This window comes from Struthio camelus, chromosome 1 (assembly GCF_040807025.1).
Source record: "Struthio camelus isolate bStrCam1 chromosome 1, bStrCam1.hap1, whole genome shotgun sequence".
Classification (NCBI taxonomy): Eukaryota; Metazoa; Chordata; class Aves; order Struthioniformes; family Struthionidae; genus Struthio; species Struthio camelus.
In genome coordinates, this window is record NC_090942.1 from 50,548,661 (window position 1) to 50,573,422 (window position 24,762).

The 24,762-nt window shown below is 38.6% G+C and overlaps 2 long non-coding RNA genes across 3 annotated transcripts in view; one reads left to right on the plus strand and one right to left on the minus strand.

Moving 5' to 3' along the window:
* The first annotated feature begins 2,157 nt into the window (after nucleotides 1-2,157).
* Nucleotides 2,158-11,512, plus strand: LOC138066678 (uncharacterized). 2 transcript variants are annotated; one of them, XR_011140040.1, is made up of 3 exons: nucleotides 2,158-2,247; nucleotides 4,763-4,808; nucleotides 9,041-11,512. It is a non-coding gene; the product is annotated as an uncharacterized lncRNA (long non-coding RNA). The 2 variants fall into 2 exon arrangements; XR_011140041.1 differs by lacking the exon at nucleotides 2,158-2,247 and adding an exon at nucleotides 2,856-2,981 and having other exon boundaries at nucleotides 9,041-11,064.
* A 6,317-nt stretch (nucleotides 11,513-17,829) lies between these two features.
* Nucleotides 17,830-24,762, minus strand: part of LOC138066680 (uncharacterized) — a 36,775-nt gene continuing 29,842 nt past the window's right edge. The window contains exon 3 of the long non-coding RNA XR_011140045.1: nucleotides 17,830-21,192. This is a non-coding gene — a long non-coding RNA (uncharacterized lncRNA). The remainder of the gene's footprint in view (nucleotides 21,193-24,762) is intronic.

Genomic DNA, 24,762 nt, shown 5'->3' on the forward strand with positions numbered 1-24,762 from the left:
CTCATATGGTCAAAACTACCGTCTGAAACACAAGGCATTACTTCCAGAAACAGACCATAGTAACAATTTCCATTACTTGCTAAGCTAAGGGGAACAGACAATTACATCCTGGGACACATTAAGGATTCACAAGTGAATTTTGTCAGCTTTGGGCTAAATCCTTCATCTGTAATCACCTCAACTCACCTGAAATAGAAGGAGCCCTTAAATTTGCCTTCTTACTACCACAAAAACAGTTTACAGGGTTTTTTTCGCTAGTTACAGTCCACCTCAATGCACAACCTTGACTTGGCAGATTAACAGCAGAAACTGCATTGAAAAAGTCATTGATATAATTCAAAACCTACTAGAATTAAAATGGGAAAAAACTGTTATTTGTCAAACTCAGTGATTGAGTGAGCAGGGCGCAATGCCACTAGTGTGTTTGGCTTTGGCTTTGTGTGAGCCACAACTACTCTGCAGAGAAAAATGTAATTCCAAATAGCATGTTAGATCACTTTACTGTCCAGAACTATACATTGCAATGGGCAATCTTGTCCTAGAGACAATCCCCATGAGTCCAGTGCTATTCTGATATGTCAGTCTTCCAAATTAATTTTCCTTCAAATGGATTGCTCAGCAGTAATGATTATTCAGGAGAAAAGTGACAGACAGGGTCAGGCAGCAGTAGAATGAAGAGTGAAAACTTGAAAGATGCTGGATGAATATTTATGCAGAGCAATCTTCGCTCTCACATTATGGTGCATAATGGGATCAGCAAAGCTAACGGAATTCACGCTGCGTGAACTTCCTCTGTGAGAACTTAGTTTAATCCATACATAAGACTGACAACCCGTGAACACAGAGAAAACGTTCAATGGCATGTAAAAACTTCATTGAAATAATGTTTCTGACTATATCAATGTTCTGGCAATGACAGAATAAACAACATTTTTTTTCCAGGCAGATTTTAAATCCACAGGCCACTTTTCTGAAATGACATCCAGACATTGTCACAGCAGACTTTGTTCTTTTGTTTCCCTGCTGATTTGGTATGTCCTACTGGCAACCGAAAAGCATCCACAGGGATCACGTAATAAGGACCGGATCTTGGAACAGCCTGACACTGACCATCACTTAAGGACTGATGACTGTGAAGAGTAGCTGGGAAAAACTTCTGCTCTGATACTGTGAGATCTTTCAGGCAATACTTTTCATTGCATAACGAATGGCTGTTGGCTGACTTTGGACCATCTGTATTATTCTGCAAGATTTTCCTTCAAGGCGTCCAAAAACTGACTGCAGCGCACACTGACAGCGAAATCCATCCCTGTGCTGTAGGGACAGCACGAGACCCGTCGATCAGTTTACTCCTTTGGGGGGCTGCAGGTTCACTGTGCAGAGGTCCGCATTTCATTCACCCTTCATATTTTTTGTAAACAGGTTGCTAGAAAGCCCAGGAAGCTAGGATGAGTCATAGTTATGCATGAACCTCCAAATTATTGGTCACCTGTGGCTAAATATCCAAATATTTAGATAGCCACCTAAACTCTTCAAGTTTGTACAAGGGTCATAAAAACTTGCTTAGCAAGACCAGGTTTTTCTTTGACTTTTCTAGAATATATTCATGTTTTATTGTTTTAAGTCTCAGTTTAAATATTAGAAAAACAGTTTCCCCTAGCAAATTTTAGCATTTCCTCTTCTAACCCAGGGGCCTTGCTTCATCAGGGTACTTCACTGCATGCCTAGCTTCAGCACATGCCTAATCCCTTTGAATTCAAGGATATATGGAAGTGCTTTATGGAATTTGGGCCTATGAAAGAAACTGGGGGAAAAAAGCATTTCAAGCTATTTGAACTATTTGAACTCTTGAAAACATTCAGTTTCAGTATTATTCATGAGTTGATGTCCAATCTGATTTTTTTCAAAACCTATAAATCTATTATGATCCAGTAGTGACTAACAATCTATCAGAAGTACATTAACTTCAGAGATAGTCAACCACCATATCGTGTGACTTTATATTAGACAAGAATATACAAATAAACCTCAAAGGATACAGCATTCAACCCATCTTATTCATCACAATTAGCCCTTCTGCTGTTAATTTGTTCAAGATGCTACATACCAACGGCACGTACAGTGATTTTAAACAGGCGCATTAGTCATGTTCCTTTCAGTGTCTGTGCAGGTTAAGTCTAGGTTTAGAGGTATAAGAAAGCAAAGCTGCAATCCTACAGGAGGCAGAGGTCTGCAAAGCCATTTGTGGTAAGAACAGCCATTCTAATTAAAATAGCTTTTTAATATAATACTTTTTGTTTTGAGATTTTCTTTGGAAAGTATTGTTCACAGCAAGGTTTTTTTTTTTTTTCCTCTCTTCTCCCGTGAAGACAGATCTATGTAAAGACAGATGTAGCTTTGCTTTAAAACGGGTTTCTAGCACCCTGCCACTCATGCAGGCTCCAGTCAAAGCAACAACGTCTTAACAGGACGGCAGCCACTGTTTGCTTTTGTTCCGCTGACGGTCATTTCCCCCATGTACCCCTCTGAGAGTGTGAGTGTGTGTGTTGGACGGGGTTGTTGGGGGGGGGGTCTCGTGTGTGCATGTGTGTGTTGGAGGAGGGGTCTCGCCTGTGTGTGGCATGCGCTGGAGGGGGCTGTGGGAGGTGGTTGTGTGTGTGCGTGTGAGACGTGTGCTGAGGGGTGTGCTAAGAGGGGTGTGGGGGTGTGTGTGTCGCAGGGGATCTCGCGGGGGAGGGGGCGGGGGGCCTCCGTGTGGAGGGGCGCCTCCCTGTGTACGCTTGGCCATGCTAAAAATAGCCCCGGCCGCCTAACAACCGGCATCCGATTGGCTGCCCGCGCCGCCCCGCCAGCCTATGGGAGCGCCGCGCGGCTGCTGCGGCGGCGGCGGTTGTGGCGGGGCCCCGCGGCCGGCCGGCAGCTCTGGGCGGAACAAAGCGGCGGGAGCTCACAGAAGAGCTGTGGGAGTCGCCGCTGCAGCGGTGGGTTCCCCGCCTTGTGCGAGGAGGAGGGCTTGCTGCGCAGAGGAAGGGCAGTTTTAAGCTGGCGGCTGGCTTTGCTCGCCGGTGCTGCTGAGCGTGTGAAGCCCCCTTGATAATTACCGAGATTTTACTGTGCTTTCACTTCCCTAAAACTGAAAAGTTCTCCCTTAAGGGGACGAACGTGCCGGGCTGGGTGCAGAGATGCCGGCCGTTAGTCCCGTGACGCAGCCGTTCCTCCCCTCTCCTCTGGGGGCCGCTGTGGCGCTGCGCACGCGGCGGCGGGCGGCGGGCGGGGCGCCGCCACTAGGGGGCGGGAGCGGCCGCCGCCGGGGCTCGCGGGCTGCGCGGGGCGGGGCCTCTGGCGTCAGGCGCTGCCAACGGCCGTGGCGCTGGCTTGGGGCAGGGAGCGGTTGCCAAGGGGCGGTAGAATAAAAACCGGTCACTTTTATAAACGTTGTCTTTCACTTAGTCTCCCCTCCCCTTCTCCCCCACCCTCTAAAAAGCAGAACAGTATATGTTAACTTTTGTAAATGAACACAACGCTCAGCAAGTAGTATTTCTGCACAGGCTCTCCGGAGCTCTCTCAACCTTTGAAGATAGGTTATAAGTGGTGTATGTCCGGGTGTGATACGTGTCTGTCCATATATGTATCGAGGAGCCAGTCCCTACGTATTACCCGCTCTTCAATTACTCACTTCTTTTTTAATCCTGTTCAAAACCCTTTTTTAACCCTGTTCAAACATGAAGGAGTTGTTTGTAAATAGTTATCCTTTTGCATAACTCTTAGGAGAGGAAGCAGCCAGCTTCTATATCAACTGAGAATACCCGCCCAGAAGATAAGTGGTATCCTTCTGCCTGATGCTTGGGAATGAATATGCACAAAGAGAAATTCGGGTTCACCAAGTAAAACACTGAAGCGTGTGCTGAAGTTGTTTGTCCTATCAGAGCTTCAGGCCTAACTGGAATTTGTGCTCCCTGTCATGAAGATATGTCTCTTTCAGTGGGACACTGTACAGAAAGCTACAGAAGTACAGTCTTTGCCCTAGAGAGTTTCGTATCTGAAGGAATGGGATTCTTCACACGCTTAAATGTGTGCTTATCTCTGATTCAGTGGAACTAGTTATGTCCAGAATTTTAAGCACATTGTACCAGTTTTTTTGCAGAATTTCTTCCCATACTGGTAGTTTAAAATAACAGAGACGTTTTTGTGTCAATTTAACCCCTTTACCAGTATTTACAACTACTCATTTTCAAGCTATTTTCGGATATTTTGTAGATTCTAAGCACAGCTCCCTGCATTCTGTGTATACAACAGTACCTGTGGTGACAAATTTGTAATTCAGGGAAACAGTAGGTAGCTGAAAGGACCCTGTTGGTGTAGAGATGTCATTTTTTTCATGGAATTCTGAAGCGTCAGTGTTAAAACAATTAAAATGGAGTATTTGGCAGGTGCCTCCATATCTAATTTCAGGTAAAATATTTATTCAGTGTACAATAAATGTCTCAACAGTTTATCTGGGAAAGGACCCTATTTTTATATATAACTGCAATTATATATCTGCATATTATATCCATATATACACATGATAAGATTTGACTCTGATATCTGATGATCCTTTATATCCATTAAATGTGCTGGGGGAATTGAGAAAGCAGAAGCAAAATCTGATCTGCGGGTTGTTGTCTCTTAACTAATTCGAGCACTGGGTAACATCTCTGAAACAGTTAAAAGATCTCACAATTCCAAGGAGTGTTTTGACTCTTTCATGTTTCTTTTCCAGAACCTGCTGCTTCTTGAGTTCCACAGGGATTAGGCATCAGAGAGATGTGAGTCCAAGTTTACTGAAAGTAAGAACTGTAAAGAAAGGAAGTGCGGAAGATTTTTTTGTGAAGAAATTTGCATCTTCAAATATACGTTGAGCCTGCTCCTTGATTCATAATGGCAGAAAGAAGTAATCTGTTCTGTGTGCTGATCTACTTTAAGTTACACTTTGAAACTTCTAAAAATTATTTCCCATTTCTTTTACAGGAAGCGCAGGTAACCATCAGTACATGAACAAGCCATTCCTTATCTTGTCCAAATAAGCTGTCAGTGTCAGTTTGTAATTTACATATTAATTGCTTGCAGTCTGTAGCAATAGAAAAGTTAACTATTCACAGTTCAATTGATCTCTTAATTACGAAAGGAAAGAACCTCATGGCAAAGAGTGTAGCCAATAACTATCTACCACCAAGTGCTAAAACACATGTGGAATGAATGTTAACTGCTGGGAACAGAGGAAGTTGATTTCATAATGTGACAGTTTGAGGCTTCTAGCATGAAGAAGAAAATCATTGTTTATGTAGTCTGTTAATTTCAAATGCAACAGTATTTTCTGTATGGTGATGACATTCATGAGAAATAGCATCATAAGTCTGGTACTGTTAATTCAGATATGGTGCCAGTTACATACAGAGGCAGCATTCTCCGTGTGGGTTCTGAGCTCTTCCTGAGGGCTCATATCACCCCTTGAAGCTGATGGGACTTTTCCAGTGTGCACACAGTAACCCTTCCTGTCTCTGGGCAGCAGCAGCATGAATTTTGTTTCTTAATCGGCCCCACCATCTGATCATAACCTAATCCTTTCCTGTGTCATCACCTCACAAAGCCAGAATGAAGGAGTTAAGGCTTTTTAGTAGGATAAGCGTTCCTGTTTCCCTCAATTTAACCAAAATTTTTTTTGTGCAAATTGTAAACGGGAGGAATCTTTGGATTTACCCTGTTGCTGAATAGGAAAGTCCAACTGGTTTTGGTTTTGCTGTGTGCAGCTGCAGATATCTCCAATGTTTAAGGAAGTGTAATAGTTTGGAAGTACGTGTCTAAAGAGGCTTATATTGACATCTAATATGACATCTCGAGACTTTGTATATTCACTTCTTGAAGATTTATCATGACCTGAGATAACTTTTCAGATTAGTCCTTCATCAAGAACTTCATCTTCAGCTTTTATTGTTTTTATAGATTGCTTACTAAACTTTTAACCATTTTATTTAACTGTTTTATTTATTTATTTAGCTTAATCACAGCTATATCTCTGATAGTCATCTTAATTTTTGTCATACGTTTTACTTTCATTTTCCATTTGCTTCATCTCAAATGATGCTTTTTGTAATGTGAAGTATACCTTCAGTCGCTTTCTTTTATGAAAGAACAACCAATTTATGGCAGTATTTCTTGCTGCACATGCTCTGTTGTATAAATATGAAATTTTATGTTGATTAAGATACACAGTTCTTCAGGGCATCTATTCAGGGACCGATGTATAGTTTCTTTTCTTACAATATTTTATGTAGTCCTTTTCTAAGATGCCAGGATTATGCATTCTTTACCTTTTTGCTCAGCCGATGCCTTTGGGCTGCTTTTCTGAGGGCTTTAATTATCTTGCTCTCTCTAAGACAATTACATAATTAAGTAGTTTTCATTTTCATTCTAAATTTGGTAATTATAACTAAAACACTGAAAAGTGTGTCAGCTTCAATATGAAGAAACTCAATCATTAAGAGAAAATGCACCTAAAAGAGAAACATGCTTGAAAAAATTTCTAAAAATCAGTAAATAAAAGTGAAATTAAATAGAAATGGAGAGAACTGAGCTTACTGTAGCTTCTTCAGTCTTTAAATAGCTGCTTTAAATAGTACACTTTTTTTAGCTTTGATGAACGCAAAAATATGCTGCTCCAAGGAAAATTTTTAAATGTGTTTCTAGTAGTTAAACATATTTCTCCAAAGATTGAAGAACAGAGTGCTGAAAGGACACATATTTTATTGTTTCATAGTTTCCATATTTAACATTTTAAGGGTAGCTTCTTTATTTGCTTTCTCGAGTTCTAGCACAGCCTTGATTATGCATGTGTGTTTGTGTGCCTACATGTCTTTAATTTTCATTATCTGTTTAACCAGAGGGTGTATTTCCCCTTTTAAGGTTCAGGAAAGGGGACTAGAAGATAGGGAATTTAAATTACTTTGAAACAAGAAAACATCTTTCTTTGCTATATGCTATTCCCTACACACCTGTTAGTCTTTCAAGCAAGCAGTGATAGTAAACGCTGTAGAGTAGAGAGTACTTCTTAATTTCAGTGCTCTGAAAACCCTGCCCAGTTCTTTGAGTGCTCTTTGGTATTTAGTTCCTATGACTACCCATTTTTCAAAAAAAGTCTAAAAGTTGAGCTCCACTGAGCTACTAACCACAGAGGGAACAGATCAGGCCTTTTTTCCAGCTCTGTTAGAAAACCTCTCCACTTAATCCAGCAAAGGTACCTGAGGCTCAGTATTTCTAAAATAAGGTCTTCTTGTAAAGCTGCTAAACATGAGTTCAGAAGCCTGTTCTCCAGCTCTTCACTCTGAAAATGTTAGTCTTAATTTCTGCTCTGAAAAAGTGTTGAAATACTACAAAGTCAGGGATTCTAGAATTAAAATATGTATATGTGCTCCAGGGAAGATTTGTGATGCTATGAGTAAAATACATTTTTCTGGCCTTTGGAGTCTGAATACATCATACATATATATATGAAGCATTATCTATGCAGTCTTAACGGTGCAGGACATGTGAGTGGAGTTGTAGTGACTTCCTCGAGCAGTCAAGAAAGTGTACTTTCTAGATATGTATATGTGCACTTTACCTGGAAAGCCTATTTTGAAGTCTAAGGAATTCTGTTGTCACCAGTTGCTTTCAGGTTAGAGCCCAGATGTAAAAAATGACTTGAAGCAGTAAGAGGTCCTGATTCAGTCAGAAGCCTCACATGCAGTCATGCTACCAACATCAGTGGGTGTTTATGCAAAAAAGCATTTAAGGTCTTTGATGAATTGCAAGTCTGTCCTGCTAGACTGTCTGTTTAAATGCTACTGTGAGATACTTATATTTCTGTCAAAGTGGTGTGGCATGAATACTTTGAATTTTAACGTTTCTTTTAATACTTACTAAACTAATAAAAGAGCTGTTTAAAGTCTACAAAACATGTATATTTGGGGGCTCATCCTTGCCTACTACACATTTCCTGGGGAATGGTGAATTGTCTATGTGTGCCTGCATGCTTGTGAATATAACATGGAACTTGATCATAGAGGAAATCAGGACAGCCAGTTATTTAAAATGATTCTTTTTCCTCATATGAACGTTAGACATGGAATTGAGACTTTCAGAGCATGTTTTGAAATACATTTTCGTGAATGTAGTAATTCTCGAGCTGTAATTCATATCCAGACTTACCATAATAAAAATATGGAAGGAAGAGCAAAGCCTGCAATTTAGGGCTTAAATCAATCTCTAGATTCACTGAAGGATCAGGGTGAATACCTGTCCTGGTGGTCATGAGTGCCTAGCTTCTAAAGGCCCTTTAAATCCTCATGTCACGAGAGAAAGCATTAAATGGGTCAGGAGTCCTAATTTAGTAAAACAATTCCTATTTTCCTAGAGTTTTCCAGGATCCTTGATGAACATTGGGCTATTTTGAGAGACGAAGCATCAGAAATTTGAGCTGGCAGAATGCGATAGAGCTGTGCTTCTGCAGCTGTATTTCATATGGCTGTGGCATGTGGGCCATAGCTAATCTGTGGAATTTCTGTTAAACAGCAAAATTGGAAGTGTTTTCACTTAAAAGTTCTGTGATCAGGCTACATGGCAAATCCATAAGAAACTTAAAGGACCGATAATTGTCCTTTGGTTCCAAAACTTGAGGAGTTGGTTTGAAGGACTAAAGTCCTGTGTGATTATTCAAGGTCCTAACCATATTTTTGTCAGGCCACATTTCATATCAGAGGTGAAACAACCACAGTTGAATGTTTCTGTAGTTTTTCCAGTTGAATGTATTTTACAGTTGTATTTTTGTTTTTCTGGTAAACCATACTTCAAATATCATATTTGTATTAAACTTTCACTAGCCTGCTTTTGCTACTCAGCATTCAGTAAGCAGCTATTGCTGGTAGAGTGCCAAAAAGGTGTCCGTAATAATTCAGACCTGAGAAGGAAGAAGATTACATAGATGTGTTAAGATTCATTATTGATCAGGACTTTGTCTCCACAGGTTAAAGTTATTATTTTCACTGGAGTCAGGAGTCGTACTGCTTTGATGAGGAAGAAGTTTGGACCTTATCCAGCTATTGATATTTCTAAAGTGACGATCTGGCTCTAAGTCTGACCACAATGATGAACAGCTTCACCACACAGATCTTATTTCATGTGTCTGTCATTAGTTATGCTTCTGACTTGCAGCTTTTGAATGCCTTGAACACAAAGCCTAGTGGTTTTAGGTTTAATCGGTTTTATGTGTGAGACTCTTCATCCCTTTACTCTTAAATAGTGTTATGAGTGGATTGCTTACTATTCATAATCATGTAAGAAAGTTACTGTTTTTAAGGTTAAGATTTTTAAGTTACTGCTTCTGCAGAATTTGCTGCCTTGGGGAAATGTGCAGTACTGGAGTGTTTTTATATAAAAAGATAATCTGCACTGGCTTTCTCCACAAGAGTTCAGAATTTAATACTAAGGTGAAAATAACAAATGTCCTCTTCTCAAAAATTCCTAATTTTTCATATTCAAAAACCTCTCTGTATGACTCATTCGTCAATATTATAGGCTAGTAAGAATATCTGCTGCTGCTGAGAGGGATAATTCTCTTCCTCAAACTCTTAGTAATTGTCTCCCCTTTGTTTGAAGTACTCACATCTTCTGGTCTGTACCTCCAGAGCAGTAAGGTTATCAGATGAAATCTCTCAAAAGAGTTGTGATGATATCTAGGTCATATCTCAGCCTTTCACAGTGCAACCAGTATTATGAAATATCACAATATTTAAACTGAGGCTCTTGATAAACTGCACTGGCTGAAACGCAGCCTGAGCAAGGCCAAAACAACGTTGATCAGACAACGGGTATGATCTGAAAGCCAGGGTATTTTTCCCTTTTTCTGTGCTTGCACATGTGCTACCATCAGCTTGGTGCTCTTGTCTGACTGCTGAGTCAGCTAAGATAATCAGATAAAGAAAGTTGCAGGATAATATTTCTTTCACATAGTTCAGGAGACATTTCATTTTCTTTCAGAAACTTGGCTACACTGTATATTGGTCATTTCACGTGAGATGCTTCTCACCAACTTCAGATATCTGCTTTATGGAGGCCTGTTTTAGGTCACAATTGTCTTGTTTTGGTACAGCTGTTTAAGTCAGACAATGTTTGCTGTTGCAGAGAGTCATATTAATAAGCTGAATCTCATCTTTCACAACCAGTGCAAAATATTACTGCCTTCCTCTGTGTACTGTTTTCCCAGGAACACTTTCCTTTCTTTTTGAATCCCATAAATCTATTTGTGATGAACAAGCCTGTCCAAGGGCTTGCTCTTCAAGCTCATTAATAAAAAGGTTGGCCCATGTTTTTCTAAAGCTAATACTATTTTGTCCGTCCAGCTTCAGTTCTCTCCTTGCTTTATAAGGATCTTGTCAAACCCTTCGTATCAGAAGAAGTCTTTGTGACTTTCCATTAATTTCAACCGAATATAACTGATATTTGGAAAGGGGTATTTATTAATGTTTTCAGTATTTAAGAGTATACCTAGGTACACCTGTTGTTTATTTGCAACCTCAAGATTTTTGTGTATTTTTCACTCATCTTACATATATTTTGGTAGTAATAATAATAGCCTGGAGTGCCTTTTGCTATTTGTCATGTGGTCAAGCATGTTTCTTAAGTCAACAGGCAGAGTCATCACTGTGAATATTGTTATTTTTGCCATTTACCTTATTTTATTTGGCATGAGGAACAAAAGCCCCAGATGTATTTCTAGCTTTAAATCGCTTGCTTAATGCATTTTATGTGTAGTGTGCATTCTGTATACCTTTTGGCCTGGTTGAAAGGATTTTCCTGTTTGTTTTTCTTTCCTTATGTTAAATTAAGCTAAATTAATCCAATTTAAAAATGTTCAGTAAGAATATTTATTAATCTTTAGGTGCATAAAAATGAGACTTTTTTCATCCTTTTTGGCTTTATTTTGCCTATCTAAAAGTACTGAAATACTCTTTACATGACTAATGAAATATGAGTAAAATGAATTCCTGCATTGCGTTGCTTCCTTGAGTCTTGCACTTCACACACTGCAGAAATTAGAATACAGAAAAAATGCAAATCTATTACCAACAAGATAAGACTAGCACAATTCAAAAGAAGATAATTACATCGCTCAGCTGTCACAAGTCCAACATAAAAAAAATGAAGTGGCTCATCTTCTTTCGTATGCACAGCCTGCATCAAGCATAGATACATCATTATTTATTTGTGTGGTTTTGATTCTTTAGCCAACTTTTGCTGCTTTATAATGTGGTTTAACCACTTAAGGATTTTATTCAAAGTGTTCATTTATAATTTTATCATTGAACCACAGAAAAGTGTTCTAGGCTGAAATGTAATTAAGTTGCATGCAAGTGTTGTCTGTTATTAAATCTTACTTTGTATGAGTACATCAGTTCAAAGACAGCTGTCCCGCTAAGATAAGATACAATATTCAGTGAAAAAGGTCTGCTTTCTGGTGAAGGTGTATTCTTTACAAAAACACTGTATCCTCAAAAGGGTAGAGTCAAGACATAAACCCCAAGATAACTTAATATAACATTGTAACTTTGACTTCAGAGGTAAATGGACCGTTAGCTTAGACTCCTTCTTAAGAGAGGAACTAAGATTAAATTCAAGTTATCAGTGTGCTTTTGAAAGTTTTCTTTCAGTGATCTTATGATCAAAATCTATAAAAATCCGGAATATACAAAGGTGATGGTAAGGGAGAACAGTTTTGTAAAACCTTTGTACAATCATTGTTATTGGTTTAGAAATTTTGATGGAACCTGTGTTACTCCATTAGATGGAAACTCTGAAATGAGAAAGATTTCCTGTTCTGGAGAGTAAACACGCTTTTATAGAGAGTTTTTTTTACGATCCTCAAGCTATGCAACGTGTAAGACTTTTGCCTCATAGAACTTATATGTAAATTTTAGGGCTGAACAAAGAGTATTCATGCTAATTTAGCTCTTCTTTCTGTCTGGGAGTTGTTTGTGGTTGTTGGGCAGTGTATTCATGGTTCATGTTTACTGAAGTAATTATTTGGATGAATTCGAATTTTCAACCAGTGAGTTGTTTAAAAAGTGGTTGCTCTGACTGTTCACCCTGCTCTGTTAAATACTTGCTTCAATTCAATCCATTGAATCTAATTAATTGGCCTCAATTCAAATATGCCTAATGTCTACCAGCACAAATGAGAAGAACCCTTACGTTATTTCTAACGGTCATCAGAAGGTGGTTTGGCAAAACATACCACACTGACACACTTCAAGATCTTTCTCTTTGTTTTAAAGAAAATGAGGAAAAGAGGTAAACCCAGTACAGACAGAACTTCTTCTCATGTCAATAACAAACCCAGAAAACTGCTTTTAAAATGTAAACACTTTCTGAAATGTATGAAAATCAAACCAATGAAGATAGTAGGAGCAGAAGTAGAAGCAACTGTTAACAGAATACTTGCTGGTTGGTGTCATTTTTGTGTCTGTCTTGGCAAGTACTTACTCAGAGGCAAGCCTTACACATTTTATAGAACTGGTTTTCCCTCCTTTATTTCCTCCACAAATCTGTTGAAAAATGAGCTCAAGGGAAATAAAAAGGGTGGCATTGCATCTGTAGTGTACCTTTAGCTGAGCAAATGTAGCTGTTGAGTCTGAGTTAAAAAAGAAAAATAATACTCTGACTGCGGGACCAGAGCCTGGTTCAGCCTGGAGTAGAGACAGCTTCAGAAGGGACCTAACAGCAGCATCCAGGTGCTATTGAGGAGAGCGTAAGTTGAAACAACAAAGGTTCAGATGGGATGTAAGGAAAAACTTTTCCCTGTGAGGACAGTGCAGCGGTGGAGCAAGTTGCCCGGAGAGCCTGTGCAGTCTCCATCCATCAAGGTTTTCCGGATCTAACTGGATAAATCCCTGAGCAACCTGGTCCGTTTTCATAGCTGATGCTTCTTTGAACAGGGGGTTGGACTGGGGACCTCCTGAAGGTCCCTTCTAAACTGAATTAACCTATAATCCTATTTTACTGAAAGTCTGACCATCTAGGCCAAATTTGCTGTTGGAGAAGCTATTGAAACTTTACTGATGTCAGTGGAGTCTCCTGTCTCATGGAGTCATTAAAGAGTTAGAAAGGTAAGTTGCATTATTGCTATAAGTACCATTGAAGGCAATGCACTGTTGGAAGATACTCCTATAGCATTTAGTCTGATAGAGAGCTGGTTATTGCAAGCTCTCTTTTCACATCATTACAAATGTGTGACATTACAATATGACTGTTTTCACATCCTTTCCATTATTTTCTCTACTGTTTGTATGTCTAAGTTGAAATTTGTACTACATCCACCAGATTTCACTGTGTAAGTTTTATGGGCTTGTATAAATGCAGAGTTTGTAACTAATTTTTTTTTTGTTTTGGTCCTTGTACATGCAATACCATTATTCTCTCAAAGATCAAGTGAGGTAGCTCTTTGAACATGTCATGTATCTCAACATTTCTTGTTTTCTGCTTTTCTGTCTCTCAGAATTCACTTATTAATCTCCATTCAGTATTGCTAAGGTAATAAATTTGTTACCAATCCTGCAGTAGATCACAAAGAAATTTCGCTTTTATGAATTTTATTTCACTTTTTTCACTTTTTTTGATTCACTTTTGTGAGTTTTATTTCTCCCCCTAACCTGTAATTTTCTATCCAAAATTCTTTATTCCTCCCCAATGCACAACTCATCCCCTCATCACTAAAAAAAAACCCAACCCCCCAAAAAAATGAAGCCCCAGGTTAGAAATGTTTCGAAAAGCTAAATCAGTTCACTAATGCCAATAGTCTTCTGGAGCTTGTTGTTTTTATCCAGATAGTGTGATACCTAATTTTTGTCATTCTTCCCTGGAATTTCCATGTGAGAGACCTGATATGTGCAGCTTAGCATACAAAGATGCTAGCAACACAAACAAGCTGCAAGCATCAGACTTCTGAAGAAGGATTATTGAATGCACTCTGAAGGTCAAAATCAAAGTGACATCTCAACTGTGAATAGTCCATTCCCACTTGTGGAGAGGTGAGAGTTTTCTGAGAAGAGGTATTGTGCACTCTTAACAGAATCAGCTTCACATACTTACTGACAGCTGAAGTGCAGCAGATATAACCTGAGCCAAAAAGATGTAAAGGTTTAATTCTACCATTCCTTTCCGGCACAATTTCTTGTGTCGTGGGCAGGAGAAAGGAAGACCTTCTGCTTGCCTTGTTTTTTCAGAGATATATCACCCCCAAGTTTTAATACAATGTAGTGGATGTGGATCACCATTTTGAGAACCTGGAGAAGTGAGACTGTGAGTCCTGGTTTTGTGAACAACCCTGTGCATTATGCAGGACAATTCCACATTTTACCTTGCCTATTTTTCGTTACATCTCTTAGACTTTGCTTGTCTAGTTATACAGCAGTATCTTCAGGAAAAAGATGGACACCAGCTGTGCATTTGTTGAAATTAATGTTTGAAAATCATATTCTGTCTATTTAAAAAAACCAGAGACAACCACTGTTCTCCACAGCTTAGTAGATTTTAACAATATCGGTTCCTGACTTGAATGGCTTAGTTTCTAATCAATGCAAATGTATTCCCATCATAAGTAAACTGTGTTAATTTCACACTAAACAGAAACCGAAGAAGGAAGAGTCCAAAACAGTTAAAATATTTCTGTATAATAGCTCAAAAGCTGAGTTTGCATAGTCAGTTCTCCTTTCATTCCGTTCACAGGAAATGCTTTTGCTTATAGCACCATCTGAATGCTGTATGTAGAATAAGGCTCTTCTGGAAGTTACTTGTGTTAAATCTGCAGGGATTTGCTTCACTTTGTGGAGAAATTACAGAAAAAGTCATCTGAAGTTGAAAGTGGAACTTAACGTACTCCATATCTAATAATAAAGCAAATATATACTGAAGGCATGCTTTTCCTCATCTACCCTAACTATATATCCTATATGTGTGTCTTAGGGCCAGCTGCTACAATTTTGTGGGTTTTTTTTTCCCCCTCAGATTTCACTCTTTCATTACTGCTGTGCCTGGGAGTTATTTGAGGCTTACTGTAGTAGCAAGGTGCAACTGCTGTTGCAGGAAAAGCTCCACCAAAAAAATAACCACTGGAAGGTGACTTCAAGCCTTGAGGAATACATCTGTGCCTGCTCCTGAATTAATACTTTGGAGGGCATGCTACTGACGCTGTCAGTGCCTTCAGGCTCAATGCATGCTGCTTTCTTGCTCATTTGGAGAATTAGCATCTGATCAGATTCTTTGGGACACATGCCCCTTAACATGTATGTTGAAGGTCAAAAATCTGGCTCTGCTGCGCTTCCACTCCATAGTCCAGTGGAGTTTTTTCCACAGGCTGCCCACAGAGTCATCAGAAAGAGGGTGAACTTTTCAAGGGCCTGCTGGTCTCGACCACCCTCCGAAGGCATGTCTGAAGACATCATGTCTGTATATGTCCTGTCACACACTCTGGTTCCAGTCCCAGAACTCTCCTGTGAGGTGGTGTCCAAGAAGCCCTGTGGGGTTGTCAGTAGACAGGCCTGTGTTGTTTAGATGTCAGAAGTAATTGATGCTGGGGCTTTTTATGAATCCTGATATATAGTTGAGAGGGTGTAACCCCTAATTTCCTGCAAAGAAAGCACTTCACCTCATAAAAAAGGATCAAAAAATACTTTGAAGTGAGATATAGATCTCATTTCTCTCACACTTGGCTTATTCATTTGCAGGGGAGACTAGTGTCTATGATTTGGGATCTTGATTTTGAGAGGAATGCCTCTTCAGTGAACTGATATGCACGGTTAGAAAGAACTATACAGAAGGCCAAGGGATAGGAAAAAATATTAGAACTATAAATTTTAGCTCCAAGCTAAGACTTGGAGCTAAGGCTTTTAAACTAAGGCTTAATGACAAGTCAGACTTTTTTTTTTTTCCCCCTGGAAAGGAATAAATCATTCCTGGAATGATTTAGGACTACTAGGTATTAGAAGTTACGTTTTGCTAAAAGAACTTTAAGATAAGATAATAGTTTAAAAAAAATCAAATTGACAGAAAAGATTACCATTTTCAATACACGTTTCTAAAAACCATCTATAGCCAAGAAGACATTTGAATCAGCTGACGAAACTTTTTGGTATGACTCTCTCTCTCCTTCTGCCATCTCAGAGTTTTTCTTGTATTCCCAAACCTCTTCAATGATCTTCCTGTAATTATGAATTTGAGGGCACAGTATTACCTTTAAATCTATTGTATCTTTCCAATTTGTTACAAAAATATATGTTCCAAAGTTCAATTTAATATCTATAAAGCTTTTGAAAAAGAGAAACAAATAGGAAGAGAAGAAAAAAAATTAATTGAAGTAAGCTGCAGAATGATTGTGTGGGAGGACAGGAATGGAAAATGAAATTGGGAAACTTGAGGTGAGAGGAAGGACCAGAGAGAAGGAGAAAGGGATGGATTAGTGTTTGGTGTCTGAGTGTGTTACATATGGAAGGCACCCATCCTGTAATCAGTGCTTATTACCCAGGCACCCCACTGCTTCACATTACAAAATGCAGTGTTCAGCAATTGGAATTAGCCATGCAGACTGTGTTTTTTTGCACTGGCTGTCTGCCGCAAGCTGAGGTTTCTCTTCTTTTCTTCAAATGATATAACCGTTTTGTGAGAGTTGTTCATTTTGCCTTCCCTTTAAAAGTCCGCCCATGCTTGACCATGTTATAAACCTGACAAAATTGTCTGCTTTCTCTGCTGAGCCCTGGAAGACATTAAAACTAAGCTGGGAGGATTAGTCTTAAAAATATTTCTTATCCTATCTTCTTTCCCTTGAAACCCATGCGAAGGAGAAGAGAGAGCCATCTGAGTTGAAAGCAGATGGCACAGAGATCTGATCTAAACTGGTTGGGGCAAAGAACATGAAGTAACGAAACTGAGGCTGGAAGTTGGTGATGCTACAAGGAAAAGCTGATCTTGAAGGCCAGAACTTGCTGAGAAGGGAAAGGCAGATGGGTAGTTTGGTAGGGAAGTAAATGGTATTGGGAGTCAGTGGTAAAAAAAAAAAAAAAAACAGATCACACAGATCAGGTCCTGCTGAAAAAAAAAGTGAACATATGCTTAAAACTGGTAAAATAATGACTACTCCAACTGAATGAAGGTGTCTTATTATATATTTCCTTAACCCTTCTGAGCCTGAAATTGTTACTATCTGTTAGTGAACTGTTAGTGCTCTTTTAAGGCAGATACCTTAAAACGCCTTGCACAAACATACACACACACACACACACACACATGCTTTAAAAGAGCAATGTTTTGTATTATTCTTCCATAGACGGGAGCGTTGTCTTTCAGCTGTTCACTTTTGTCAGTCGAGCTGCAAAAATGCAATGAACCTCCCCTAATATATCACACAGCTTTCTTATTAGTAAAGAAATACTCTCAAGCAGTGGCAGTGATAGGAGAGCTGTAGAATAGTGCTTTAACAGAAGCACCCTTTTTATTTCCGTTGTGTGTTGCTGTAGAAAGCTAGTAACATCTCGAAAAGTGAAATATAATAAAAAATGCTATATCAAAAAGATTCATTAGAAGTACAATTTAAAGAGGAACTTAAATGATTTAAAAAGAAGGGAGAAAGAAATATCGTTGCAGTATTTTAATAAGGTCAAATAAAATACAATGACTAATAGAGATACAAATGTCATGAACTTTACTGGCCACAGAAATCCAGTAAGCAGCTCAGAAGCAGTTGATGTAATGTGTTTGGTTCGTTCATGTTAATAAAGACCTCATTTGTTTTACTACTTGGATTTTATTCATAGACTTAAATATGCCATTTATTTTTTACTTTTTTTCACACGCTTTCGTTGCCAAAGGGTATCTCAAATGTTTCATTCTTCCGGAGAGAGAAAAAAAGTCTTTAGAAATAAATCCTGGATTCTCTCAGTGACTGTATTTGGAAAAGCTGGGAGCACTAGAATTTCAAAGTTGAAAACCTGAGACTTCACAATACTGCTTTCACCTAAATTTAGTCATATATGATGACGGTGTCCCCAGTTCGTAGAACTGAAAAAAGGCCAGCTTGAGAATTTCTGACTTACTAGCCTACTTTCAGATATTTCCTCAAAAATGGCTGTAATCCACTCGTTCAGTGCATTAGCGGTGAAATAAACAGCTGAAGAATACATGATACATTTCTGTGCCACCAATATTTAATGGTCCTATAGCTTTGCCTGTAATAGCCATCCATTTTAATCATTTGCCACTACTCCCTAGTGTTTATTTCATATTTTAATCCAGAAATTACAGCAGTCAAGAATTTACGAAGAGAAATTTTTGTTTAAAAAGGAACACCATAAAGTACATTTATGCAGCTAATGACTATCTAAAAGACTTCTTACACACTAGTCATTCTGAAAAGGAGTAGAAGAAGGCCCATCCACAAGGCCCATAATCACGTAATGGCTGTGGACGTTTAAATGTGGCCACCAACTCTGTTTGTTACTACCTGTTTGGTAGCTGATGTGATTATTGTTAGGAATCATGGCTATTTCTGCAGTTGTTGATTACAGCCCATATTCTGGTTATACTGAATACTCACAACTTTGCGCACATTATGATACTTCTTCCAAAGCGTTCTCTAGCCAGATCTTGGACAATTTTTCACTAAACTACTGATGACTTAATGGTTCAAACACAGGGCTGGCAAACCTGACCTGTTTTGTGATAACTGATTCATTCCTGTTCACCTTTCTGGATGACATCACTAATAAAATAATTTTTACCTGTTTAAAAACACATGCAAGATGCTTTTTGTAAAAAATAATACCCCTTCTCCACCCAGGTGTACTGGACAGCCTTCCAGCTGAAGGAAGAGTCTTATCGGCCAAGCTTCTTAATATATAGGTTCCATTTCCAGCTCTACTATGTACTTCTTGATGCCCTTCAGTTGATCGCTCTATGTCATTTCATTACTCATTGTTTTGTGCAGACAATGAAGAGGATAATTCATCTTTTCCCTTTGCTTCTTGATTCTTTTGGCTTCTCTGGCTATACTGAAGGCTCTTTGTATCAGAAATCTTCTTTAATAGATGTCTGGAGATCACCTCTTATGAATAGCCCTGATTTTAGTTCAGGTCTGTATCGTGGTTTTTAGTGATTAAGGGCTTGAAATGCCATCTTTATTTCATTTTCTAAATGAAAACACAATCTACTAAACCTCAGAGATACTAGATATCATCGGTACCTGGCAAATACTTCCAGATATCATATGGCCCAGTGAGTGTGAGCTAAAAGTGTGTTGTACAGCAGTCCCACCCTTCTCTCTGAAGAAATCAATATGTCCATATTCCTAACATAGTGACATTTTTTTTCCTTCTCATATCGAGCCTAGAGTATACAGAATATGAACAGTATCTTTTTCAGTCTTGAAAGGTCTTTTTAAGACATCCAGAGACAAAAATCATATTATTCACAGTGGCCTTGGTGCTTGTTAGTGTGAAGAAAAAAATCTGTATAATGCCAGCTATCAACACTCCCGCAAGAAATTAAGAGAAAGGAAACGTTGTGTATGAAGCTTATTGAATTGCAAACTGCTTTCTCAGCAATCAGAGCTGTACACTGATGCAAATCAGATGCTTACATAATGCTGTTATGCAAGGAGTGTGACAAAGAGCTGGAGTGATTAAGATACTCTTTATGTGTTCATACAGTGTTGTCCTTTCATTTTGAAAAAAACACTAACAAATGGGTTACTTGAAATGGGCCATTCTGAAGCTACTCAGAATCAAACCCATCTCTGTGCCCTGTTGACTTTTCACCTATTTTTTTCTGAGATCCTTCGTGGGGCGCAGCAAGAATGCACAGCCTCCTTTCAGTGTCATATCTTGGGACAGCAGTCTAATCTCAGATGCACATGCATGTGCTGTGCAGAATGTCACATGGCTAAGATTAGGATGTGGTCTTTAGCTAGCATACTGATGAAAAGCCCGCTTCTAATTTAAGGCATGTGCTATGCATCACTGCACATCCTGACTCACTCAAATTATTGCATTTGTGTATGATTTTGCAGTTGCTGTTTTTAATAGAACCATGTAAGGAGTTGGGTTAGAATCTAGTTTGCATTATTTTAGTTACTACTGATGTACATGTATGTACACTAAGCCTTTCTATTATTGGTTTAAAGGTCTAAGTTTATTTCTGCTTATTTGTGTACTTCCATTATTATCCCTTTGCAAAAGCGCTCTGGCAGATACTTAGAAGAAAAAAAGTAAAAGGCTATTTGTTGAAAGTTTATTTAGAACGGATAAATATGATATCCATAGTGAAAACTATTTGTAGAGTTTTATGTATCTCTATCGAACTACAGTGTAAATATGGAGTGTGAATTTGTACATTTCAAATATTGAATGATATCAATGAACAGTTTGTGAACAATTAAAAGACAAAAGATTCATAACAAAAATGGTACAACTAATACAATCACAAATTAGAGATATAAAGATACCCTCAGTAACATTTTTCATTTCTAGCCAACATGCATAAATGTCAAAGCTAGTTCAAACCGCCTTAATCATTTTGAACTGATTATTGTCTCCAAGTTCCATGGATTAATCTCACCATAGCATAAGACAAAGCATGTAAAATTGCAAGCGAATGGATCCAGATAAAGCTAGTAGCGAAATGAAACACAGACTCTTCTTTAATTATTTTAGTTAAGCAGGTGCAGGGGGTAAGGCATATTTGCTGCTTTGTGATAGTAGCCAGAGCATAATAAAATTGAACAAATTGAGTTTTGGGAAACAAAAAATACTCAGAACACTTATGTGCTAAAGAGGATGTTTGTAAAAAATTAATTTGCAGAATTTTTAGAGTTCCTTTAGAGCACACCTTCCCAAAAGAAATTTTCACAGCAGTGTGAAATTGCTGGACAAACTAAAGGAGGATAACTAAGGCCAAGTCACATGCAAGGTAAATTACATTGGTGAGACTGTAGAGAGAAGGTGTTTCAGTCATTTTCTGAAGATTTCTCCATCACGACATCTTTTTTTGTCCTCAATGTTTATCCTTAGGTCACCAAAAACAAGAGTGCAGAGTTCTTGCTACAAAGAGTGATGAAGAAATCACTGGTGGTTGTACCTAAAAAAAAAAGGAAACAGAAGGAGGAAGACAACAGGGAAAATGGATGAAAAGAGTACCAGATATATTTTCTCATCTTATGCATGTTTGTGCTATCTGTATGACCATCACGCAGTATTACTATTTGCATCATACCTGTAAGTTTCAGCAGAGATCCTGCTGTGTTGGCTGTTATACAAGCACCTAGTTAGAAATGAGACTCTGTATCCAAATGTTATAAGTATTTGAGACAAAAAGGATCAGGAAGAAGAATAGGTGTATGACATACCTTAGATTCTGTTTTTGACTGTGATACCGACCTTAAGTCTGACTATAGGCCAGCAACAGTATATTTTAAATGTCTATTTATATATAAATTGGCTCACCCAAAGTCAAAATTAAGATCTGCAGCAGACCGAGAAGTAGAATCCAGGTCACCTGGGAAACTAGTTTATTTCCTTATCCCAAGGGTAACATATTATGTATAGTGCAGTAATAAATTGACTGAATGAAAACTTCTTCCATCTCTCTTCCTTGTAACTACTTTGTGTTATTTATTATATTTTCACGCTCTGCGACTTCCCATATTTACAAACACTGTATATAAACACTGTCTTCCCAGAGAATACAATCTCTGCCTGACAGAACCACTCCATATAAAGTAATGCAAAAACACAATGAAGAAATGGCAAATAAAAAGAATTTCTTGGTGCCAGCCGTCAGCTCTTACGTCAAATGTATCATCTAACTAATAATACCATAAATTAAAGAAAAAAACACTGATGTGAATCAAATTATGTCCCGCAAGCCTGCTGCTATTGTAAATGAAACTTGAATCAAGCACAGTCAAAATCAAAAGAAGTAGAGACGTTCCACCCTTTCCTGAGCTTCCTTCCCAGTAGAATGACAGATCCAAGTGAATCTGGGCATTTTAAGGGTAGTGTTTGCCTCTTTTCGTATCTAATAAAATATGAAGAATAGATTTGCCTTATGTGAAATAAACATGTTCAAAAGTAAGGTACCTTTTTATGCAAGGTGCTAGTCTGTATAACTGTTTATTTTGGTATGCCACTGTCAGATTATAAATATTTTTGTGTCTATGATATGGATGAAAACTCAGTCCCTGACTACCTGGCATATATGGGAAAATGAATAAACACAAAAGGATTCTATGTACATTATCTGCAAATGGGAGGTAATAAATAGCAAGAGCATGGCAAAAAGGCTGTTTTCTGCGTTGCTTTTGCAAGAGAAGTTGCCCTGATGGAACCCTAGCGGGGATAAACCTCAAGGACAGGTATGGAGCTGTGCTACGTTACAGAGTCAGGTGAGTCTAAATACACAGTATGAGCTACCACTTCATGAATGAGAAGGGATATTTGGTAGACAAATGTGCACCAAGCTTTAATTCTATTTGTAGTCACTTATTCAAGCTGAGTATCTCTAAAGGAGCTGAGCTGCGGGCAAGACAGGAGATGTCATGACTAAAGCATCTGACACTTAGTTCTTAAGGAAATTTCTGATTTTTCCAGTCCTCCCTTTGCTTTTCACTTGGAAAATCAAGATGCCATATTTTGCTTGGAATTTCACTTTAACAAGTCAAATCAAACACAAAAGAAGCTTTCGATTTAAAATCAGTCTGTATCTGCTCAAACAGCTTCAGTATCAGGTTTTGTGAGCCAAGAGATTACCACACTGACTGGGATTAAGGAAAATTTTTCAAAGTGGTCTGTGGGAGCAGTACTTCCTAAGCTCACTTTTTGCAGGATATAACCTGCTGTTTATGTATTTCATCATAATGCTGCTATCAACAAGACATCAATGATTGGTGAGGTATTTTTCTGTTTATCTGTTTTTCAGGATAGTTTTCACTCAGAAAATGGATTACATCTTTTCTATGATTTCCTTACAACTTTAAGAATGTCATAAAATGGCATAAAATATTTTTAATGTGATCTTCTGTTCTTATTACCATTTCTGTCCCCAAAATGAGTCTCTAACAGGATAGAAATAAGAACTGACAACAGCACAAAATGAATCCGTTCCCATCCCCTTGCCTCCGATTTTAATGGGAACGGAAGACAGAACTACGTTTGCTCATTGAGACTGTGATGGGAACGAGAAATAGCACAAAGGCAGCTCCGTTTGCTTCTGGTTTTATGCTTTGAAATGTGTTGGGCCTGAAGATCTCAAAACAACTTACAGAACTTTTTCTACTTGACCATCTTTTTAACCAAAACATTCAGCAGAGGAAAAACTAAATCTCAATTTTCTTTTCGTTTGGGTTTGATCCTGTAGGAACAGGCTAAATGCTTGTAAGAATAACGAAAGTGGCAAAGAATGTACTGAAAAGAAACCTAAGATGTGAGAATCGCTCAGAAGCACATGCAAAACTTCCACATCTTCTCACCGATGTAATGCTGGCAAAGACGCATAGTTGTTTTCTTCATGCTAATAGTAGCCAGAGTTGGATTTGAAAAAAGCCCATTCTCGGGCCACTGTGTGAACACAAGGATTCACACAAGGCTTGGATGGGGATTGTTGTATGTCTGCATCATCTCCAAAAGATTAAGTTCCATCTTGAAAATTTCCTTATGTAGCCACACCTGTGGAACAAATTTATGTTGCCAATTTACAACTATTTACAGTTAATTCTGAAATGTTGTCTTAGACTTTTTTTTCCTGGGCCATCCTAATGGCCTAGGTCAATGTTTGATAACAGTCTTATCCACATACCTCAGCTCTGTTCACTTCATAAATTCTGGTTTTCTGTGCTCTTCATTTAAAAGTGTTACATAAAATAAGTCAGTAAAAAGACATATGATAATAAGTGTATGTGCCTCAAGGCTTCATAGTTTTAAAATGTCATGCTTACACAGGAAGTATTGTTTGTTAGAATTCAGCAGTCTCAATAAACCATTATAGCTTTGTTTACTCAAGGCCACACAATAAGCTCTGATTTCAACTCAGAGCCAAACGCTCCTTTGCTGAAACCCACAGCACCCCATAACGCAGTCAGCCGCCATTCACCTCAGAGGCATTGTTTCTGCACGTATTCTCTGTAAAGTTGTACCTCATGCCAACCCCTCAAACAAAACTATTTTGTGAATCAGAGGCACAGCCATTTCATAACTTTGGCCTTTTAATAATAAACCTTTGAATAAGGTTTCTATTGCTCAGGAAAGCACAGTAAGAACAGTGATCAGAAACACTGAGAGTGACAGCAAGACTCTGGAATAGCCACGTTTTCTCAAAAGCAGAAACCATCCTTGCAGCACAGACTAAAGGACAGTGGAAACTCAGAGTTTGTGGTAGGCAGAGTGAATTGTATGGAAGAATTTTAGTAAAAGAGCTGTGCGAGGACGGATGTTCACATCTGGGTGGGGGGGGAGGAGGAAGGGGGGCTACGGGAAACAGAACTCAGCCAAGCAAGTTCTGTTCTTTGTCCTTCCCCTTCCTACTTTCAGGTTAAAATATAAGGACTAGTAGTAAAAGAGCAGGTAAGGAAAAGCACACTTTGCTGTCTTTTTAAACTCCTTCAGTTCCAGTCCATGTATTGGATTATCTCTGCCCTGCCTGTTCTGATAATTC